The 23410-nt window shown below is 35.0% G+C and overlaps 1 protein-coding gene across 3 annotated transcripts in view; it reads left to right on the top strand.

The window, feature by feature from the left end:
* The window catches only part of LOC145683815 (endothelial lipase-like), a 472564-nt gene that overhangs the window by 416132 nt on the left and 33022 nt on the right, over positions 1-23410 (top strand). The window lies entirely within an intron of this gene.

Raw genomic sequence — 23410 nt, 5'->3', positions numbered from 1 at the left:
TATAAAAAAACACTTTTGGAGACTGAAAAAGTAGAAAATATTAACAAGTGAGACTATGGAAACTTCTTCTTTATCAAATGGAAAAGACAATTTTTGGAAATTATCAACGAAATATGCACGTCATCACAATCCTCAAGGATAGACTTCTAAACGACACCATTTGTGTGTTATTCGGAATCAAAAAATTACATAATCCTGTTTTCGAATGAGATTTCTAGAGTTGAGGAGTTTCTGGAGGAGACTTTATAATTACATGATAGTGATTTTACTCGTATACCTGATTTCACTTGTACATTTAAATAATTCTCTACTCCTCGATAAAGAAGGGTTTGCGAGGAAGCCACAGAAACAGCGTTATTGAAAAAGCTAGAAACGTCTATCACTATCGCCAATAACGATTTCCTGTTCCAAATAGATCGGGAAATTTTTTACTTTGCAGATGTTGTGAATTCTAATAGCGAAATGATGGAACTTTTACTTTACATATATTCCAAACATCACGAAGAACTGTGAAAGTTCGGTTATCCCTTTGGGGATTTCATGGTACAATTTGTACCATACGGGTGTTTCATGGTACATTGCTTTATAACTCTCCTATTTGAGCTTTTTCCTCCGGTTTTTTTTTGTTTGTTTGTTTGTTTTTCAAGTCCAGAAACATTGTAGAAGACATTACGTATGGTTTCACACCTCCCTGCGTCGAGACATAGGAGGTGATGGCGTCATAATTCTAAAATATATATTTTCGTGTAATATTTTTGGGTGGGGTATGTAAAGTATTTTTGGCGGGCTTATTTTTGCACGTAGAAGATTGAAATTTTGCACAAACATTCAGTCCACCGAGTAGTATTTACCAGATTTTTTCAGATTTCTGCGTTAAAACAGTGGGGATCTAGAGGGTCAAAAAGTTGAAAAAAGGGATTTTTTACCAAAAAATCCCTTTCATCGCGATTTTCCCGCCTTACATACACGATGGACACAAGTGAATGGTACCGTATGAAAGGTAGTTCCATTCTGAAGAGAATGATGTGCGACACATGGCCCTAGGGTAATTAGGGAAGTGTCAGGGAATTTTTATCAAAATATACTTTTGTATAGGGGAATTTTGGACATTTTCGGTATTATTTTTTTGCGGGCTTATTTTTGATCCTAGAAGATTCAAATTGTGCACAAACATTCAGTACACCGAGTAGTATTTACCGGATTTTTTCAGATTTCTGCGTTAAAACAGGGGGTACAGAGGGGCTAAACGTTGAAAAACGGAAATTTTTACCAAAAAATTCCTTTCACGGGATTTTCCCGCATTAGATATACAATGGGGACAAGTGAATGGTGCCGCCTGAAAGACAGTTCTATTCTAAAGAGAATTATGGGCGAAACATGACCCTACGATAATTAGGGATGTCTCAGGGAATGTTTAAAAATTTCCCTCTGTATATGGGAATATGGGACAGTGTCGGTATATTTTTTTTGGCGGGCTTACTTTTGCACCTGGAAAATTGGAATTGTGCATAAACATTCACCCCACCGAGTAGTATTTACCAGATTTTTTTTTCAGATCTCTGCGTTAAAACAGGGGGTCCAGTGGGGCTAAAAATTGAAAAAAAATATATTTAGACCCAAAAAATCCATTTTTGGGGATTTTCCCGCCTTAGATACATGATGGAAACACGTGAGTCATACCGCCTGAAAAGCATTTCTATTCTGAATAGAATGATGGGCGAAACATGACCCTAGGGTAATTAGGGATATCTCAGGAATTATTTACCTGTGATCACTGTGTTTTACGGTAATTTGGGGCATGGTGGAACTTCCTGATAAAATTTCTCCCGCCCTTGGTATTCAAGATAGAAACTTGAAATTTGGCACACACATTCAGTATACAGAGTTCTATTTATCAGATTTTTTTAGATGGCTACGTTCACACAGGGCCGCTCCAGAGGGGCACAAAGTGCGAGAAAATTAAATTCCCTCCGAAATTTTCCCTTTGAAATCACTTTCCCGCTCCTGGTATATGGTATGGGCATGTACGTGGTACTATTTGAAAGCCAGATCAATTCTAAAGCGAATGAGGTATGAACCATGATCCTAGGATAAATAGTGACGATGCAGTAGCTGCTTGACTGAAAATCTAAAATATAGCCCAAAAAGCCGGAATCCGAAAAGGTTAAGTGTTTAATAGCACCACAAACATCAAAAATTAATTAAATTAAAAGGCAAAGGAGTGTTTCTATTATATATAGCTTCTATCTCCAAGACATTCCATTGGGAGTATAGTTTAGTAGTTTCTGAGGATTTTCAAAAAAAAAAATAATACTTAGAGTTAATTGAAAAAATACCGATGTCATTTTGATTGAAGCACCATGTGCTACCAACTACACTTTAGCGCCTTCATCGGTGATGAGATAATATTGAATTGTATATCAGTGAAAAATAAAATTCAAGTTAATCATCCACAAATTAATTGTTTATTAGCAGAGGAAGCTAATTTTAGATTGACGATTCATTCTAAGCACGTATCCCAGTATGGGTTCACCAAAATTATTCCCATTAGTGATACCATTGACATAATGGTATTAGCATTGTTTCATTGTCCTACTCTACATGGAATTGGTTTACAAGACATGTGATTACACGATGGAGTTCTTGATTCTCTCCTTTTTTTGCCTGTTTGTACCTTTTACCGAAAAATGGGAGAAGACCTTGCAAATAGCTTGCAGATATCCATTGTCTGTCAGGGTCTTATAAATGTGGAAACATTTTTTACTATAATCTGAATAACGCATATTATAAACATTATACTGATAAAAAGACACTTTTGCAGTCTGAAAATGGAGAAGAGAACATTAATAAGTGAGACTGTGGAAACTAGTTCTTTATCAAATGGAAAAGAAAATTTTCGGAAATTCTTAACAAAACATGCACGTTACCACAATCCTCAAGAAGAGACTTCTAAGCGACACCATTTGTGTGTTACTCGCAGTCAAAAAATTATATAATCGTGTTTACGAATGAGTTTCCTAAAGCTGAAGAGTTTCTGGAAGAGACTTTATAAATACATGATAGTCATTTAACTCGTAAACATTATTTCACTTGTACATTTAAATAATTTTCTACTCCTCGATAGAGAAGGGTTTACAAGGAATCCACAGAAAGAGCGTTATTGAAAGAACTAGAAACGTCTATCACTATCGCCAATAACGATATCCTGTTCCAAATAGATCGGAAAACTTGCTACATTGCAGATGTTGTGAATTCTACCTACGAAATGATGAAAAATAACAAGAAAATTTTTGGTTCATTAGCTTCTTTTTTACTTTACGTATATTCAGAGCATCACGAAAAACTGTGAAGGGTCGATTATGTTTGATAGCACCACATACACATCAAAAAAGAACACGAGACAATGCGAAGGCAAAAGAGTGTTTCTGTTACATATAGATTCCACCTCCAAAGACTTTCCATTGGCCATATAGTTTAGTAGTTTCTGAGGATCTTCAAGGAAAACAAACTAATATTTTAGAGTTAATTGGAAAAATATTGATGCCATTTTTTATTGAGCGCCACGTGCGAACAACCACACCTTAGCGCCTTCATCGGTGATGAAATAACATTAAGCTGTATATCTGTGGAAAAAAATTCAAGTTAATCATCCACAAATAAATCGTTTATTAGAAGAGGAAGCTGATTTTAGAATGACGATTCATTCTAAGCTTATCCCAGTATGGGTTCACCTAAATTGTTCCCATTAGTGATGCCATAGACATAATGGTATTAACATTGTTTCATTGGCCTACTCTACATGGAATTGGTTTATAAGACATGTGATTACACGATGGAGTTGTTGATTCTGTCCATCTTTCGCCTGTTCATACCTTTTACCGCAAAATTGGAGAAGACCTACGCAAATAGCTTCCAGCTATCCATTGCCTCTCAGGGTCTTACAATAGTAAGTTTGGTACGAACAAAGCTACAATTCAGTTAGCATCAAACCAGGCCCGAGCTGGGATACTAATGAGGGCGGTGGACAAGTCTACTAAAAGGGCGCCCATACAAACGGGAACATGTAGACTTTGCAAGAAAGTGTGGGTGCCATTTTATATCAAAATCACCACCAAATTTGTTTTAGTATTAACGTAAAGAGCTAATTTGTGAAAACCTCGAATCGAAATCCTCTTTACTAGAGAAAAACTTTTTAGTTCCTGCAATGACATTTCTGTCAAACAAAAATAAGCTAAATACGAGGGCTATCCAGAAAGTAGATTACGTTTTCGTCTGTGTCCGCTAGGGGCGGGGCTAGCGCGGCCATCTTGGGGTCAGAGCGTTGCGCAGCTCAGTCGGCATCTAGCCGTGCTAGTGAGAGGTTCGTGCTGTGCTCCGTTAAGATACTGTGACGGTTTGAAATGTCTGCGTTAATTGAAAATCCCGCGAGCTGCGAGGTGCGTGCAGTAATAAGGTTTCTGACAGCAAAAAACTGTAAACCGATAGAAATCTATCGGCAGCTGTGTGAAGTGTATGGGGACAACATTATCACTGAAGGTGGAGTGCGACAGTGGGTCATAAGATTTAAAAATGGCCGAACCAATGTTCACGACGAAGATCGAAGTGGGAGACCCAGCAAAGTGACTGCCGAACTTGTCGAAAAAGTCGATGTTAAAGTCCGTGAAAATCGAAAGTTCACAATAACGGAACTTTCTTTGAGTTTTCCACAAATTTCGCGAAGTTTGTTGCACGAAATCATCAGCGAAAAGCTTGGTTACCACAAGTTTTGTGCAAGATGGATTCCAAAAATCTTGACAGAGGACCACAAAAATCAGCGAATGGCTGCAGCGTTGCACTTTTTGGACGCCTACAATAAGGATGGTGACTCTTTACTCGATCGCATCGTTACTGGTGACGAAACATGGGTGAAACACGTGAACTGTGAAACGAAATTGCAATCAATGCGGTGGGGGCACACAGGTTCTCCCCAAAAACCCAAGCAATGCATGCAAACAATGTCGGCAAGGAAGATGATGGCGACTGTTTTTTGGGACAGAAAAGGTGTGATTTTGGTGGACTTCCTGGAAAGAGGCACTACAATAAACGCTCAAAGGTATTGCCAAACTCTGCAAAACCTCAGAAGAGCAATTCAAAACAAGCGCAGAGGAATGTTGAGCTCTAAGATCTTGTTGATTCACGACAACGCCCGGCCCCACACGGCAAATGTCACGCGTGAAGTTCTTGAATCTTTTCAGTGGGAGTTGTTTCCTCATCCGCCGTACAGTCCCGACCTGGCACCGAGCGACTTCCACCTATTCCCAGCAATGAAGAAGTGGCTGGCTATGCAGCGTTTTGATGACGACGAACAGCTGCAAGAAGAGGTAACGAAGTGGTTGAAGTCGCAGGCGGCCGAATTTTTCGACGAAGGAATTTCCAAGCTCGTACATCGCTACGATAAATGCCTTAATTTGAATGGTGACTATGTCGAAAAGTAGTATTTGTGTGTGGCTTTCATCTGTATATAAAATTTGTTTCCTATACTTTGTTGATTTTTTATTCCAAAACGTAATCTACTTTCTGGATAGCCCTCGTATATCAACAACTTAATATACGAGTAGTTCTATGGCCTATGAACACAAAAGGTTCAGTGCCGCGTTTACAAAAGCTCTCCATTGATTTCTGTCCCTAGCCAACTGGACCAAGTTTCTTTTTTCTATACAAATCTCTGCAAAAACTATTTTAATACTGTACTCCCACCTGCGCCTTGGTCTTCCTAATGGTCGCTTTTCTAATTTATTCCATTCTAGCTACATGACCTACCCATTTGAGCCTCCTAGACTTGATGACCCTAAAAATGTTTGGTAATTATGCAGTTCCTCGTTATGAAGCTTCCGCCGTTACTCATTCCCGTTTCTCTTGGAGTCTGAATATTGGTCTATGAATCTTGTTTTCAAATGCTTTCAGTCTGTGATTTTCCCTCAGAGGCAGTTACCATGTTTCACATGTTACAGCACAACAGGCATGGCTATCCTTTTATACCTGCAAATTCCTGAACAGAATTCGTAACAATAAAAGAATTTTAACTGAATAATAATACGAAATCCCTACTTCCAGTTAACATCAAATGTCTTAGTAATTATGGTTTTGGTCTGTTAGTAATGATCCTAGATATTTGGAAGTATCCACTTTGTTGAAATTAAATATTATTTGGTATTTTAATTTATCCATAAAATGCAGTGTTACGATCCCGACAAAGTTCCATGTATTTAGTTTTCTCTACATTAACTTCTAAGCCCATATCACTGCAAGCGTTAATTGTTATTTCTGCATTCCTTTCTATTGTTCTATCATCCCTTATTAAATTTTCATCATCAGCGTACACCATAACCCGGTACATACAATTCAACTCTATGACCAGATTGCTGACTGAATTTTCTTATAGTGTTCTCCAGAACACAGTTAAATAATAATAGCGTCAACGCTTCTTCTTGTTTCAGTCCATTCTCAACGTGAAAGCTCATGAACAAGAATATATCTACTCGAACCTAACTTCGGAATTTATTTAAACATATCTTAATTAATCTACGTTTTTCGGTATTCCAAATTCTGTAAGCATGTTGTACAATATTTCCCTCCTACCCGAGTCTAAAGTCAATAACTGATAAGACAGGATACTGTATTATCCTCTCATCCTACCTTCGCATTGAAATCGCCTAACAGGATTTTCATATGGTATTACGGGAGATGATCAAATACTCCTTCTATTCTTTCGTAAAAACTCTTTTTTCTAATCATCATCCTTATTTTCTGTTGGGCAATGTACATTTAAAACAATAATATTACACCATTTAACTTGCCGACTTTCCAAAATTTAGGTGAGTGCACAGGCGCGGATTCAAAGGGAGCCAAAGGGGCTATAGCCCCCTTCCTTGACGCTCAAGTATACACTGGATAAAATGTCTTCAATCCTACTTTACACTGGATAAAGCGGCAAACTGTGGTTTAGCCCCTCCCTTGATCATATCATGGATCAAACACTGTGAGCATAATCAATGACGGCACGCGTTACGCAATTTGTTTTCAGGGCAGTTTCAATGTTTGATTGATATATTTTTAGTTAAAATCTTTTATCAACACTGTCATAAAAGCCTGTGCTTTGACTAAAATACTCCGGTACTATAAGGATAAAGTGTGGCTGCCCTATCTCAGTCGGTAACACGGCTGGCTTAAACACAAGAGACACGAGTTCAAACCCGGGTCCAAACTAAAGTTCTTGTGGTTGCACCGCACCCACAAGATTGTTTTTCTGTGGGTGCCAGAGCCCCAGAGCACCCACTTAGTAGGTACGCATGACACCACCGACCCTTAACAGAAATAAAAGAAAATCTATGATTAACGAATTCAACCCATGAAATTGCTGATATTATTCGTTTATGAACTTAAAGCCCTGTTCCTAGTTGGTACTTTTTGATTCGTTTCCCGTAAAAGAACGTAAAATTTCCGGACTTAACTCCTCCATTTTCTTCTCATGTAACTTCCTGATATCCCACTAGGTCCACCCTCTATTTTTAATCTCATTCGTTACATATTTTAACGCGCCTTTCCTACAGAGACTGCTTATATACCATGTTCCAAAACTCATGTCGATTTTAAATTGCTGAGTTCGTGCCAAGTTATCAGTCCTGATCCGAGTATTTTGCGAATGTATCTGAACAAGCCTTTTTTAACAGCATGAGGTTGTTAGCCTCACACCAAATCCCCAAGCTAGAGGACTACCTCTTGTCATCTGTTCGGACTTCTTATTCAGTATATTGTAAGCTAACATCTATATCTAGAGGCCTTCTCCTCGATCCACAACCTGCTGGCTCTCCATGCCGTAGTGACAGGAAGACCACATTTTCACGAAAATTAATATAGCTATATTTTGGAAATACAATAGGTACTGATTTCCCAGCCCTCACCAAGTGAACTGTGTGGTGGACAAACACCGTGTGCGTGGGTTTTCTCGGGGTTCTCCCGTTTCCTCCCACTTTCTTCATTCCACCATTTCATTCATTACTCATCATCACCGTCTCCTTTAGCCTAACCGGCATAACCGTGGCACGTAAAACTCAATGATTTTATTTAATTTCAATAGGTACTGATTATCTGAAGACTGCTCTAAAACACACAGGAACAATCAATATGCGCGGATATATGTATGCATATTATGAGTGTGTAAGTTTCTATGCTGTAAAAATCGTAAATTAGAGACTAGTGCCAATGTAGTACATTAATGCTTCCTACGTGTGACTATCCGAACTATTCTCGATGTATCACGTTGTTTCGTTTTATAGCTACATAACTTTATAACAGTTTTGTAAGTGATTATACTCTTTACCTGTTTCTGACAATATCAACTATATGAATGTATAATACAAAACTGAAATACAGAAGAATAAAGTTTTTAAAAAATATATATGATATTTCGCAGGGCATCTTATGTAAGAATTTATGCCTTGTACTCTTCACAGGTTCTTTATTAACAATCACTATTTGAATTTATTATACAATTCTGGTATTCAGGATAACTAAAACCAGTTATCTATAATGTGATGTTCCGTAGGGCGCCTTATGTAAAGTGCGCACTGTACCTTTTACGGGCTCTTTACCAACAGTAACTGTATATGTTTATTGTAAAGGACTGTGGTATATAGAAGAGTGAATAAAATCGTTCATCTTTGATGTGGTTTTCCAAGAACATCTACTGTAAAGGGCGCACTGCACCTTTCACGGATTATTTACCAATAAAACTGTAGGAATTTATTTTTAAAAATTTGTACCTTTATTTATACTGTGATTTTCCGAAGGGTGCACGGGCCAGCACGGGCCTGCATCGAACATATGTTTGGAAGATTTTATAGTGAATTCTGACTGGAATGATGTAGAAAAAGGCCTCAAATTTGCAGGAAAAATGCTTAGAACAGGTACCGAAGAATCTGTAGATGAATTCAGGGGTTTTCGGTATCTTCGTGGGAAAATTAGATATTAACGGCATGCCACCTACAAGCAGGGGTATTAAGGGACAGCTATTATGCTCTTTTACATACAGCTTTAGCGATGCTGTATTGATGACAGAATTGTGCACTTAGAGCCATGTGATTTTGGTTTCGAAGTGACAGAAGATTCTTTGGTATCATAACAAAATTTGCAGCAATATCCTAATGAGTTTATTGGACATGCACTTGTTTCAAATATACAAAATCTTCATGCATACGTAAGAAAAAAGGAAAAATGTTGTTCCCTGTTGCAAGTGTAAAGGAGTCGCATTCAATTTGTAAAAATCCCTTTAAAATAGATCTAAAAAAGCTGGTGGTGACTGTAGTATACTACATTAGGTTTTTCATATAGCATAATTTAAATCTGATGCAACTCATATTTTAAATTATTAACTTTCATAGAAGTTTATTTATTGGCATTATGATGTTACTAATATTTGTAAAATCAAAATGATAATTTAAATATATTATCTTAGTAATTAGTTATTGTGTTGCAACATATTTTAGTTAAATGATTTGATGGAACTTATAGTTTACTGAATCAGAAAATTAGTTAGATGTTTAGTTCTCGATATTCGGATATATGCGTTGCTGTGAATGTATCTCTTCATAGAAATGGTTTAATATATATAAGTACTATTTAAATAATATCTAGCTCATCTGGAACAATGTTAGAATTAAAGTGAATTGCGCCTTTAGATGTATTCTCTTTATTAGTATTAATTACAGCATACTAACGAAATTTCTTGTCGATTAGTCAAATATTACCACTCATATAAAGAATTATGTGATTGAATAGACGCCATCTTGGATAATAACATATGTGGAGAATTTGTCGGATGACCACCTAAATTGAAACCAGTTACAAGAACATTGGTTTAACAGGTATGAAAAATTAAAATTCTGTGCTAATTTCAGTAAAATATTACCAGAAGTATGAGAAGTTTTGTAATTGAGCATCCGCCATCTTCGATGATGTCATACCAGGGAAATGTGCCAGATGTTCACTATCGTAAAAAGAATACTTACTAAGACCCCTGTTAAGCAAATCTTGAGAATAGAACGGAATTGCATGTCATCAGTCGAATATTAGTCGAAATATGAACATTTTTGTGATTACTAGATGCCATCTTGGATGATGTCATCCCAGGGAAGTATCTGTTGTTCACCTTAGTAACAATATACGTACTAGGACACCTGCTAAGGAATTCTGAAAGAAAAGAACGAAATTACGTGTTAACCACTCCTGTCTTAGCCTCGATATGGAATTTTGGTGATTAAGTAGCAGCCATATTTGATGACGTCATACAAGGAAAACGTACCAGATGTCCGATATCCACCCAATTAAAAACTAATTAGAAAGACACCTACTAACAATTTGTGAAGTAAAGTTCTCCATACCCAAACTTTCGTACAGAACCATAGTTAGATCCTCCATTATTAGGAGAATTTTACATTTCGCCATCTACCATCACAAATAGCAATTTTGGCCTCTCAGAAAACACTGTTCCGTCAACACTAGAACTGGAAATAATACATCTATCTGTTTCTCAATATAAGCTGTCTCAACCTTCACTAATTCTTAAGACTCAGGCTTTATTAAAAGATTAATTGGTCGACACCACTTCGTACTATATGGACTGTTATTTTACCATAGTATTTCTTTATTATCTTTAGTCAAGGTAGATAACTGCAGAGGTACAAGTGATATGATGAACATGAAATTGTCAGTTTAGGTGACGTTTTCTTCTTCTGCTGGGTCTTCTAGAAACTTTTGTTTATACTGGCTGAATCCGGAACTCCCGTCGCACCCGTAATTAAAGATCTTTCCATATTATTTAACTTGTGTTTAACGTGCTTAAATACGCTCTCTTGCACTTGCTCTCTCGCTCTGTGTGTTGTGCGATCAATACATGACTGTAAAATCACTTCTGCGGAAATTTCAATAATTACAATGCTGTGAGAGTAACATTCCCTATTCGATTCTGTGAGTAATGGAAAATGGAAGAAAAATCTTTTACACCGACACGTTTCTGACTTTGTTACATTGCAATGTAAGATCTCTTTCTCATCTTTCTGTGGAGAAAAGTTGCTAGAGCTCCCTTTTTTAGTTATTTTTCGCAGTTCTGGTGGTGTGACGTGAAAGTCCTTCTTAACACCCGTTCCTTGTTTTGGATATTATATACAACTTCCTATGATATTTTTGCATCTTCACGCTGTCTATTCTATTGTAAAGTAGTTTTTGAAGTATAAGTTCATCATTGATTGACGACACACTCAGTAAGATTTGAATACGCCGTACATTGTGGTGGACAAACACCGTGTGCGTGGGTTTTCTCGGGGTTCTCCCGTTTCCTCCCACTTTCTTCATTCCACCATTTTCATTCATTACTCATCATCACCGTCTCCTTTAGCCTAACCGGCATAACCGTGGGACCTAAAACTCAGAGATTTCATTTCATTTCATTTCATTTTTGAATACGCCGTCTTTTGGTTTTGTGACTGACTTCTTCAAAGGACATTCAAGGACGTCCAGTTATCCCGGAGATTCAGGGTTGATTTGTAATGGTTTCTACATACGATTACAATTCTGGAAATTCTATAGTTCTTTCCAGAAACTCTGTGTAGTCTTTCAGAAAATGTCTTCTTGTTTGATTACTCTCTGTACAAATTTGCGACAGTTTATGAAAAAAAAACTGCTACTTTTACTATTACAGTAGCTTCTGAAGTTGCATCTACACCTTCTATGTTGAAATGCCTCAAGATATGTGAGAACATCTTAATGTTCTTTGCATCTGTCTCCGGTGCTTGCAACCATATCTCAAACAGGCGTCCAAGAGAAATGACACACATTACTGGAAATAAAACATAAATTGATAAGCTGCAAATTTCGGCAAGGAAATCTTTTAGCATTACATACACTAATGTCTATTTTATGTAATAAATGTAAAATAAGCGTGGCAATCAAACTGTAGGGTTATGAAAATTCGGAATTACTTAAAATGTTAGGGTTCCTCTAAGGGCGATTTTCATTCTTTAATTTTCCACAATGTTAAGGAAAATGCTCTCCTATACTACGCAAACTACAGCACACATAGGCAGGTTTATTAAGTGCTAAGAAGTCATATTCCGTCAGTGACCCTTTCTGAAATAATACACTTTTTCAAAGTAAACCACGGCTTATCTGTGTAATCACATTTATCTCTCACATGCCAATTAAACTATTTTACACGGCATGGTAAGTGCTTATTTTAGTGAGTTCAGTAGGTTTGGTTAGTTGACATGATAATCCCATTTTCCTCAATTTATTTTCCATAATGTGAAAATTCGGTTTGTATATCTAAATTAGCTGTTTTGGTCTCTGTGCACAGTATGTAATATGTCAGATGAGGTTTATTCCTGCAAAACACTTTATAAGTAAAATATATGGAATTTAAAAATATTAATTGAATTATATGTTATTTTCAAAGTCATTAATTGAAGCCTATTATATTACAGCAGTATATCAACGCAGATATTCTGCCTCGCTCTACGGAAATCAGCCCTATAGAAAAGGGGGCAAAACACACGCCGAAATCTTGTTTTATTTGAACACCGTTACTGGAGTGGTGCACACGGCATTTTAAAGAAGCTTTTAATGTTTAATTAAGGATTAAGAGGTGATTATTATATATCTCTTGTGGTAAATGAGATTTCTTAAAATAGGAGGGACAGAGATATTATAAATTTGCAAAGTATATCTGCTTGCTTTGTTTCTTGAATATATTGCAAATTTTTGCACATATTAAAAATATAATCTGCAATCAAATATAAAGTGAAAAATAATTCGCTTTTAATAAAATAATTTGATTGATTTCTTTATTTTTGCATATTATTTAACTCAAGCGTGACAATAATTGAATATATAACGTAAATGAGAAGAATTGTTACACACTGAACTTGATAACTAAAACTAGTTGATCTGTTTTTATCTGTTTTAGATTAATTTCTTCTGCCGCACTCTGGAAATAAACTTCGTGGACGAAGTATAATTCCATGACGTCGTGCAGGGGTTGAACATCAATACAAGGATCTTCAGTACGTGCAAGATCACGGAGTTACAGCGACATAGCTACCGGGGTCGGAGAGGTGTGATGAACATTTACGCGTCCTTCCTGCCTTCGAAGTTTATGACACGATCATTTTGCAACAATATTTTCACTGGCGATGTTTTAAACTTTTTTGTGCATGGATTTTTCAGTACACGAGAGAGTTATGATCAGGGTCAGGAAAAGGTAATGCATTAATTGAGTTGTGGGGAAGGTCAGACAGACAGAATAAAAGATATAGAACTAACTGATTGTTTCAATTTGGCATTCGTTTGCTTTCGGCAGAATGCTTAATCCAACTTGGAACTAATTCAATTGTTAACGCCCTTAAATACTATGTACGAATTAACTGTTGAAGTCTTGGCATTTTAAGAAGAACTACATATGATTAGCCATCTAAATTCCGTTGATATACCAGTTAAAGAAGAAATGAAGAAAATGGTGCAGTGGATGACGCTATGGTTAAACCCAAGCAAACGTATTGGAAGAAAATTCTGTATGCAATGCCCGAGAACACTATGTACATTTTAAACATGACTATGGGTACCATTTTAACTCGTCAGCCTGGGTCATCAAATGCTTGTGTGTCAGCAATGGCTGGACATGATGGCAGTAGTAGTAGTAGTGATAGTACTTGTGGTAGTAATCCAGTGTGTAACAAAAAGGTCGGGACAATGGAATATCTCAAGAAATACACTTGAGGTTCAAAAACCGCGAATCGTGTATCCAATATTTTAAAAAGATCTGTTCAAGTAACATAAAATGAAATTACCCTGTCCTCCGAACCCGTGGCAACTTTATAATTTTGAATAGAAACCCTACGGTTAATAAAAATTCGGATTCTGGGGCGAAAAATAAACAACTCTTGGTGGAAGTAATTTTTCGTTATCTTTTTAGATGGCTCTGTAAACGCAAAATATGAACATCATCGTACCGACCTCCCCCAACTTTGCTACCTGAAATATTTCCGAAATGCCAAAGAATGTGACAAATCTGGTTACGCAAGAACGTAAACATGTCAGGGGCCTATACAATTCTGTGAAAAACAAGTGCCCGCATTGGTCCTATCATAGGGCCCTAGGTGCCAATTTGGAAGTTTCAAATGGAACCAGCTATCTTTATTACTGATTTTGATTCTGCGATTCAAAATAAAAAAAATCTCTTACTTGAGGCACTTCTTTGTTATTCTACTATACGGCTCTGTAATTCCAAAAAATGGATATAATCGTATAGGCGTCCCTTAACTTTGAGAGCTAAAATATTTCGGAAATGACAAAAGATGTGACAAATCCTGTACGGAAGAATGTATACATGTCAGGGGCCTATACAATTCTGTGAAGAATAACTGTCTCCAAGGGTCCCATCATAGGGCCCCAGGGGCCAATTTGAAAATTTCAAATGGAAATCCTCCATTTTATTACAGATTCTTATTCTGTGATTGAAAATAAAAACTTTTACTTGAAGCACTTTTTCGATATTCTATTAGATGACTGTAATCGCCAAAAAAATGAATATCATCCTATCAACCTCCTAACTTTGCGACTTGTAATATTTCCGAAATAACAAAAAGTGTGACAAATCTAGTTACGCAACAATGTACTCATATCAGGCCCTATAATATTATTTGAGCAACAAGTGCTCTAGGGCTCCCATTACAGGGCCTTGGGGCCCAACTTAAAAATTTCAAATGGGAACGCCCTTTTTATTGCATATTCTAATTCTGCGATTCATAATAAGCTACTTTTATTGAAGCACTTTTTCTTTATTCTGTTAAATGACTCCGTAATCGCAAAAAAAATGAATATCGTCGTACGCACGTACGTCACCTGAGGCTGGTGATAATTCGAGAAATACGTTGTAATTTTAATACTTGTCCAATCATTTTAAAAGATCTATTCAACTAACAGAAATTGAAATTGCCTTTATCTACCCAAAATTACAAACAGAAATTTACTACTATAAGACTGATTAGGATTCTGCGAGAGAAAATACGCAACTTTTACTTCAAGTATTTTTTCGTTATTCTTCTAGATAATATATAATAATAATAATATGTTAATATCATTGTACGTCACCTGAGGTTTATAAATGGAAAACTGCTTCAAGGAGTATACATGTAGTGTGATGTTGTTACTAAGACTTCCAAACAAATAAGGTTATGAACATGTTTGTATTAATCTTCTTCAAGAACGATTTTTTTCTGTGAGGTTATGAACACTATGAAACTTGATTAGCGCCAGCTCTCCGTTGGGACACGAACTTTGAATTAATAATTGGACATAGTGACAAAGGACAATTAAATTATTAATTTTGTCATGTTTATAGAGATATTCTGTTGACGAATTGATTTGAATATAGAACATATGATTTTACCTGAGAGATAAAAGCGAAAGTAAACACGTAATGTTGATCGGCGAATCTATTAATGTTTAAAATGAAACTATCAGTTTGTTGTTATGGTTATGTAGATGTGCATAGTTACGATTTGATTTGAAGCTTAATGTAATTCCATCTGAGAAATGAAAGTAAATATGAACATGTAAATTTGATCGATAGATCAATTAGTCATTACAAAATGGAGAAAATGTGCTCTTATAAAATTAGTGGAACAAATACCACTAGACCAGAAGATATAGGTATGTGTCTTCCCTATGGCATGTTCTGTAAGTACTTATCGTTGATCGTAAATTACGATCCAGTAAGGTAGAAGCTATTAGATATTGGTTGCAGTAAACATTGTTAGAGAAAACCTCTGAACACTCAAGATTTACTTCAACTGTATTTCGACTGACTAAAGCTCTAAGGCTCTCAAACTAAAGCTCTAAGGCTCTCGATTAAACGAGGATGAGGCAATCGCGAAAGGTCATGTTTGGAACTAATGGTAATATTTAAAGAAAAAAAATTCGCGCTCCGCACAATCCCATTTCGAGATCTACTATTGAGTGCATCGTAAGACGCGTACAGAAAACGATAACCATAAAATAGTTTAACATAACTGGTGGACAGAAATCCGCGATGCTGGTCTCATTTATTGAAAAGGTACACCTTAGCATTGATAAAGCTGTTGAACCTGAGAGTAGTCTCATGTCTGCGAAAAGAATGTTAAAGAAAATATATTCCCCCATACAAAATACATCTGATATATGAGCTGAATGATGATGTCTTTCATCTCCGTGTAGAACTTTCTGAACATATGATGAAACAAATCAATGATGATCGTAGATTTCTTACCGCCATTGTATTTTCTGATCAAGTCACGTTCCGCCTAACCTGTTACATTAACAGATATAATTGTAGGTTTTGATGTGACAGCAATCTCATTGGTCCTTTCAAACACATTCTAAATCCTTAAAATTTGAATGTCTGAGAAGCAGTTATATATAATACAATAATTTCTTCCTTTTGTATGAATGACTGTGAATCCACGTTTTGTAAATTTGTTCTCATGTGAAATCTCCTTCGTCATTTGTGCTTTCTCGTACCACTGTGAAATGATGATTTTATTTAATCTGTCCGTGTTACGTAACGAATATGTGGTCTACAATTGGAGTGAAGATTGTCTTCTTGTACAGCACAAACACTTTCCTTTGCATATCGTAATGGTTTACAACGGTCACTTTGAAATGTAAATGAAAGCATTTTTGTTTCATGCTAAGACCTTTTAAAATATTGGTAACGTATTCCGCCCTTATTACTTCCACGTGCCTTTCTCGATATATTTAGGTTATTATGAATCCCAGGTAAAGTACATATTTCATTTTTTTGTGATTAAAAGGCCATCTAGGTGGATAAAGAAAATAACTTCAAATAAATTTGGCGTATTTTCTGTCACAAAATCAGAATCTGCCATAAAAATGGGGGGTTTCTATTTTAAATTTTTCATTTGAGACCATGAATCCTATGATAGGTCCCTGGGGCACATGTTCACAGAATTTTATATGCCCCTGAAATTGGTAAATTCTTGCAGCACTAGATTTGTCACACTTTTGTCCCTTCGGATATACTTCAGCTTTAAAAGTTAAGGGACGTTGAGTCGGTACAATGATATTCATTTTTTTTTCGATTACAGATCCATCTAGTAGAATAATGAAATGGTGCTTGAGGTAAAAGTTGCTTAGTTTCGGTCGCAGAATCAGAAACAGCAATAAAAATATTGGGTTTCCATTTGAAAGTTTCAAGTTGACCGCTAGGACTCTATGATAAGGGCCCTGGGGCACTTCTTCACAGAATTGTATAGGCTCCTGACATGGGTACGTTCTTGCGTAACAAGATTTGTCACAGTTTTTGTCATTTCGGAAATATTTCAAGTCTCAAAGTTAAGGGACGTCGGTACGATATTCTTCACTTTTTTGCGATTACAGCACCATCTAGGAAGGTAACGAGAAACTACTTCCAGCAAAAGTTTCTTACTTTCGATCGCGAAATCCGAATCTGCAATAAAAATCGGGGAATCTATTGAACATTATAAAGTTGACCCTCCTCCATCCGTTGGCGAAGGGGAGGGCAACTTCATTTTATTTTAGTTGAATAAACCTTTTTAAAATAGTGGATAAGTTTTTCGCAGTTTTTGAATTTCAAATGTATTTCTCGAGATATTTCGATGTCCGACCTTTATGGTACACACTGTAGATACGTTTTTCTTTAAAAAATGATTAAAATTATATTAATATACGTGTATACTTGCACGTACAGTATGTTCTTGCACTGGATGTAGTGCTGTAATAATGCAATACAGGAAGCACATGTAATCCTAATTTTTGAATATTTATAACATATATTTTTTTAAAAAAAAGTCTATCCACCTCGTTAATTTTATATGATGAAGCTGATAAAAGATCGTACATATTGGTTTTAATTTCTAATTTATGATTAGGTTGGTAAAATAAAGACCAACCAGACTTTTTTAAAGCTCGATCCTATTAAAATTTTCTCAATTAATTCATTTAAATCTGTAGTAGGTAAAATTATTTCATTCACATTATTTATAAAGAATCTATATCTTTGTAATTCTGAAAGTGTTTTGCAAAAGTGGTTGCAAAATTAAAAATAATTTGATAATACGGTTTATCGTTTTCTTGTTTTAATATTTCCTATTTTTCGTTTATTATTTTAAGAGCAAGCACCATCTTGATTTAACGTTTTAACTTAAAGTATATAGTGTTATAGATTACGATTAAATGCACTTGATTTGGTGTATTGTAATTGCTAAGATTACATGTTTTAACATTCCGTCCACTTTCTGTATGTTTCACGTAATTTGTTGTCATTTTTAGAATTGACAAAATAGTTTCTTATTGATATAAAAATCAATACTATTACTATATTATTCGCAAACAATTTTTAATATAATAGAAAATTATTTTTATACCGGTAATGGTTTTATTAAAAGCTGAGAAGAGAAAAAGCCAAAACGTAATTAAAACGTGAAATAAATTTCAGAAACATTTTTGCTTATAAAGGTAAAAATAACCTATTATTGTATAATATAAAGCACTTGCCCGGAGTCAACTTGCAATGAATATTTGCTTGTTCTAGGCTGTGTTAAGGAATGATGTAAAATATTGCTTAAACATTGGTTGAACATGAATTCCTGTAAGTATGCCCTTTATTACCTGTATTGCCTGAATTATCTGAAGTTTGTATTTCCCGAATTACATTTACCCTCAATTAGTCCGAATAAATAAGGTTCCACTGTACAATGATTTTCTTATACAAGTAAAAATAATATTATTTTTAGCTTTTGAAGAATAAATAGCGTGACAATTAAGTAACAATTTTAATTCTGTATAGAAACAATGGTCTTTTTTTTAAAAAATGCAATATGTATATAGTCTTAAGTAAAATACAACTTGTATCTCCTGCATTTTGAGCATAGCAATTTTCTTTAATTTGAAGCTCTGCAGAGGCAGAATTATCTGCTTAGAAACATTGACCTGTATCCAGTACGTGACACAATATCCAGAAGAAATAGAATACATTTACAAAAGAAAAATGCATTTCTTCAATATACAATTACTCATTTTTACTGCCATTTTACACGTAATTTTACAGACATTTTTACATGTAATTTTAATAACCCATATTATATTCATAGTAATCAATAACTAATGTTCTCATAGTGGAAGTGTGAAATTCTAATAAAATGTAGCGATACGCTGTGCAACCAATATATATATTTTACATAAAACAAATTGAATGTACACGGTTGAAACTATCCAAAATACTATTTTTCTTTTCTCACTTATATTATTTAAACATTGATTTCACTATTTGGGCTAATTTCACTTTTTCACATCTAACCACCTCTTCATCTTCCTTAAATGTAGCTTTCAGTTACTACAAACCAGAATTGAATTCCCCGTATGACTCATCCCTGCTATAATATATTCATATTCTATTTTACGCTCATTAGTGGTTGTCTATCATAGGAAACTTTTAGAACATCCGGGCAAGGTCTGTTCAATTTCTTTTAAATATTTTCTGCTGTTAAATAGAAATTGAAAAAGTAGTAATAGCCTCTTTTGTGTATGTTACATAGAAGTTAAAAACAATGTGTGTGTGTGTGTGTGTGTGTGTAATTGGAACCGGAACTGAGCACTCTTTCCAGAAAAAATAGTCAACAAAATATGCACTGTTATCAGGGCCGCAAAGGGTACACATTTCGGCTGTGTTCAATAGAGGTTATATATGTGTGTAATCGGAACCAGAACTGTGAATGCTATTGCGCATGCACAACTGATCGCACTCTACAGTGTTGCTACACTAGTATAAAAATCTCTAAAATACTCAATAAAATGCAATGCTACGAGGGAATAAAAATGCCGCCTTAAAATGTAATTTCTGTTATGTTTAATAAAAGTTGGAATATATGTTCAGTGTATGTGTGTGTAACCAGAACTTGATCAACGAAATATGCAGTCTTAAAACGCACGCGCGCGAATTTTTGTAACATGGATAGTCGAGCGGGCTACTAATGTAGCCATTTATATTTATTTGTTACATTGCCTAGATTTGCTTATATTTCTATCTTTGATGAAGAAAATTGTATTTTTAAACTGCTTAAGGTTTTTATAGACAATTTGTGAAATATGTTTATTTAGAAAGCTATGTATATACAAAGAGGACCAACACCATTCATTTTTCATAAGTAATAAAGGAATAAGGCTGTAGAAGTTATTTGTATTTAGCTATAAATGTACCAATCTCCCGCGCTTCAAACTTCCCTTTATTGTAAGTATATATGTCAGAATTCAAAGGAAAAAATACGAATACTTTTACAAACGTTTACAATCAAAGCTTGCAAGTAAACGTATTATCCGCAAAATCTATACTGTTTCATTAAAATATTTTTTTTTATGATTTATATTATTGCTTTTAAAGTTTGATTACGATTTTGCATAACTATACATATGTCATTACACTCATATAATTTTCGTTTTCTGTTTTGCTATACACGCCCCTTTATGCATGTTTGGAACATAAGTGATGAGTGGTCAATGCACACTTTCCTTCAAACATCGACCACTCATCAGAAACATCAAAATACCAATGAAAGCACGTATTTTAGTCTTGTCTGTAAGTTTTGAATTACAGCCACGTAAAATCTCTTTCTAATACTGTCAATGTAAATATTGGTACAATCAACTATACATCTCAAAATGTTTCGATCCAAAAACAGTTCTAAGGATTCACGTTGATACAAATATGACCTAGCCTCACCATACGTCCTGGAAAACTAAGCACAATATTACGAGCACGAGTACGAATATTACTAGAAGGAGTGTCTTTTTCCCATGTGAAATTGGCATTTGCTACATAATAATTTACTTCACAACTGTTTTTACTACAACTATCATCAACAGACATCAGTGATACCTGCAGGAATTAATTCTTAGTCACAACTTCGGAATTGTCACTATTTCTGTGTCCGAAAAATTCATTTCTTTGCCATCAAAATGTTCTTCATCACTATCGCCTAGAAAACATTCCTCATCAGAGCTGGCATTTTGCAAACTGATTGACTATCTGATCAGGACTCAAACTAAGATGAAAATCTTTGATATTTTAAACACTGATGGCATGAATAGTCGAGCGAGCTGCAGGTGTAGCCCGCGAAACTTTCAAGCAGGATAGCAATGTGGTCCTTTCGATTTTACGTTCGACTACACACTAAACGCTCAGAATGATAGTTGATAGAAAAGTAAACAGGTAACCTTTGTGTTAACATCTCGAACTACTAAGCGCCAACGAAAACAAAAACGCTGGGTTACAATAGTAGGCCGCGCGCCTATTGCAGGGTTAAAAGTGTTCGTAAAATGTTGCGTTCGTAATCCATCCTCTGAGTTATTGCTGCTATGTTTAATAGGAGTTGGAATAGATGTTCTCTCTGTGTGTAATCAAAACAGGAACAACAAAATATGCAGTGGTAAAATTGCTCGTAAAGGGCTACGGATTTCTGCCTTGTTCAATAGATGTTCGTTGGATATTATCTGCTCCTGTGTTCAACCGGAACTGGCACTGTAGCTGTGCAGTTTGCCAGCTCATAAACAATCATTAAAATTTTGATAAAAAGCAGATGAGATCGGTAATTTTTGTTCTACTTGCGTGCTCAAGACTTAGAGTGTACGAGCTACTGATGACTGTAATATCTGACAGAGAGATCTACTGTCACTGTGACAGATGTATCTACCTACATAAAAAAGATGGTGAACATGTGTTACCTGTCAATAAATAATTGGTGATCTAACAGATGAAATACCAGAGGATTGGGAGCTTGCAACCTTTGTTAGTTTATTTCCAAGAAACATTTATATTACTGCCCATTGAAAAGTTAGACACATTTACAATATTAGGCGGATAAAATTAAGCGATAGGACATCTCACAAAATTAACTTTGAGTTAATTGTGACTCCACTAATCCAAATTGTATCTTGCGTAACCCAATTGTCCGCATCTTTAGATGTATAGAGACAAAGTCACACGGCGAGACGTAAGCAAAGAACGTAAACGTGTTGAGGAATATGACGTGACTGACGATCAACCCATTCGAAAATCGGAAGTATACCTTATAGATATATTCCTACGAAAGAGTGAATGTGGCTTCTACGAATGTATCTTGTCTTTTAACTTCTTTCTCAGGGAACGTCATTTACATATTGTACAAGAGCTGTGCTGTCAACCCTTAAGAGTAATCTATTTATTTATTTATTTACTCGTAAATTATTCATTTGCTAAATCTAGTCACTTCAACCTTTAATTGAAATTATTCTGATAACAGTGAATAAATATTTCATTGTTTCGTAATACTACTAAGTGTTTATTGTTTGTTTAAAGATAACTGTTCTATTGTGGGCAATCATTTGAATACAAGATGTTAAACCATCACCATCTCTTTACAATTTTAATTGCTAGTCCTTCAAGGGCAGGTACAACTTGTTTCGTCAATCGTTAGTGAAGAATGTGAAATGTTGAATATGAAATTTAATGATATTGTATGGTACAGTAATACCAAAATTAAATGCAAGTGCAAAAGTACGTTTTGTAGAGGAAATATCTGATATGAATAATTTTAAAATTAAAGAAAATTCATTATCAGTACTTGATGATTTAATGTTGGAAACAAATGGTGATATTGCTTAATTATTCACAAAGTATGCACATCTTAAAAAGTTAACTGTAATATTTGCTATTCACAATTTATTTCCTAAATGAAAACATAAACGTGATAATAGTTTAACTGACATTGTATTATAGTATTTAAAAACCTTCGTGGAAAATTAAAAATACAATATTTTTCTAATCAAATTGTTCCACGAAATAGTAAACATATCATATTTCTCTAACATATTATAATGTTACCGAAGGTTAAATGTTATGTGGAACAAATTTAAAAATTCCGAAATGGTTAAAATGAAGTTTTTATTGGATAATAACGAACCATTTATCATTTACTGGAAAAATAATCCAGTATAAAGATTTATAAGATTAAGTTTTTCAAATATTTTACATGTTGAGTGTGAGAAACGTATAGAATCAATCACATTGTCATCTACATTAACCTTAGAATTAGATTATTCTAAAAAAATCTTTTTATAGAACGCCGCGGATTTAAACAACCATACGTAAGTATTGGATATCCTCATCTAAATTTTATTTATACGGATATTATACAATATCAATTTTGCTCCGTTATTTCGAATAGCCACAGTCTCAAATATTAAATACGGAAAACTTGGAACGCTTGAAGATATTCATTATTAGCAACTTGGAAAATTTTGTTTTCACGCAATTGAACTAATACTAAAA

Source organism: Thermobia domestica, chromosome 4, assembly GCF_964235325.1.
Source record: "Thermobia domestica chromosome 4, izTheDome1.hap1.1, whole genome shotgun sequence".
NCBI lineage: Eukaryota > Metazoa > Arthropoda > Insecta > Zygentoma > Lepismatidae > Thermobia > Thermobia domestica.
This window is presented reverse-complemented; position numbering and strand designations above follow the sequence as displayed.